The sequence below is a fragment of the Fukomys damarensis genome, unplaced genomic scaffold (assembly GCF_012274545.1).
Source record: "Fukomys damarensis isolate Sample0158 unplaced genomic scaffold, DMR_v1.0_HiC HiC_scaffold_39, whole genome shotgun sequence".
Lineage (NCBI taxonomy): Eukaryota > Metazoa > Chordata > Mammalia > Rodentia > Bathyergidae > Fukomys > Fukomys damarensis.
Window position 1 is genome coordinate 9,531,947 of NW_022900951.1, and position 1,590 is coordinate 9,533,536.

Genomic DNA, 1,590 nt, shown 5'->3' on the forward strand with positions numbered 1-1,590 from the left:
CCAGTGTCTTCAAGAGTTCTGCCTAACCTGTCTTCCAGCAGGTTTAGTGTTTCTGTTTTAGTATTTAGATCTTTGATCCATTTTGATTTTAGTTTAGTGCATGGTGAGAGATATGGGTCTACCTTTAATCGTTGGCAAATTGAAACCCAGTTCTTCCACCATTTTTAATCTCCTTTCTCCTTACACAATTAGCATTACACATCACCTTTCTAATACAGTATAGTATTCTTAAATTTTAAAATGATTGGTGAAGGGAGGGTGGGGACAAGGTGAAAAATAAGAACCAAGACCTGTCATGTAAAGGTACAAGATCCCAGTAATGAATGTAACTGTACTGTATACCTAGAATGTACCAATAAATTCAATTAAAAAATAAAATGATTGTCCTAAGCATAATACATATTTGTTTAAAATATATCAAATAATATGAAATGTAAAGAAAAACTTCTCTGACTTCCAACTTATTTTCCAGAGGTGGCTACTATTAGTAGTTTTATGTGAATCATTCTAGATGTATTCTTTTTTTTTTTTTTTTGTACCAGGGATCGAACCCGGGTCCTTGTGCTTGCGAGGCAGGCGGCAGAACCACTGAGCTAAATCCCCAGCCCTAGATGTATTCTAATAATGGTGTTAGTAGATAGAGTTGTGATATTTTTCAGAAATCTCAGAGTTGGTTGTTAAGTTCAGTAACTGTGAAAAATTATATAAACTTACAATGAAATAAATTATATTAAAATAAAGATAAATACTCAAAATGTATCACTACCTAGTTATTTTACCACATTTTTTGATTCTCTGTGTTCTTAGGGTTTATTACACCTATGATATCTGTATAGTAGAAATGCTACAATCATTGGCGAGCATCAGTTCCCAACTATTCTTGAGGACATTATACCTTTTTTTTTTTTTTTTGGTACGAGTGATTGAACTCTGCACCCTGTGCTTATAAGGCTGGTGGCAGCACCACTGAGCTAAATCCCTGGCCCTATACCTCTATTGACATGGAATATAAAGCATCAATCCTTGAAATGACATAAGGAATGTAAAGAGGCAACTAAATGCCATCACAATTACTTTTTTTAATTTAAAGAATATCAGATTTATAATAAATGACCTAGCTTAGGGAAAAAAATTGACTGACATAAATATATAAATGTTCTTTTTTTTCCAAATGCCCAAGTAGACAAGACTCATCTTCCCTCATTCTGCAAAGTCTATCTCAGCAGACAGACAATGTATGTAGATACTTGCCCCTCTGGGAGGGAGGGATTCTGTCCCTTCACATACACTCCAGGGTGACCTGGATCTAGTAACTCACTTCCAAAAAATTCACTATGGAAATACGAGAGAAAAACAGTGTTATGGTTTATAGCCAGATGCTCCCCTAAAGCTTCATGTGATCATAGGTGGGACCACTGGAAGGGATTGGATTATAGGGGCTTAGCTGGTTTGCTGTTAGGAGGTGGGCCTGGTCGGAAGACAAGGCTCACTGTTGGTGAGATGCAGCCTTCACCTCTCTCTGCTTCCAGGACACCATGCTGTAAGCAGCGCTCCTCTGTATGCCCCTTTGCCATGCTGTCCTGCTTCGGA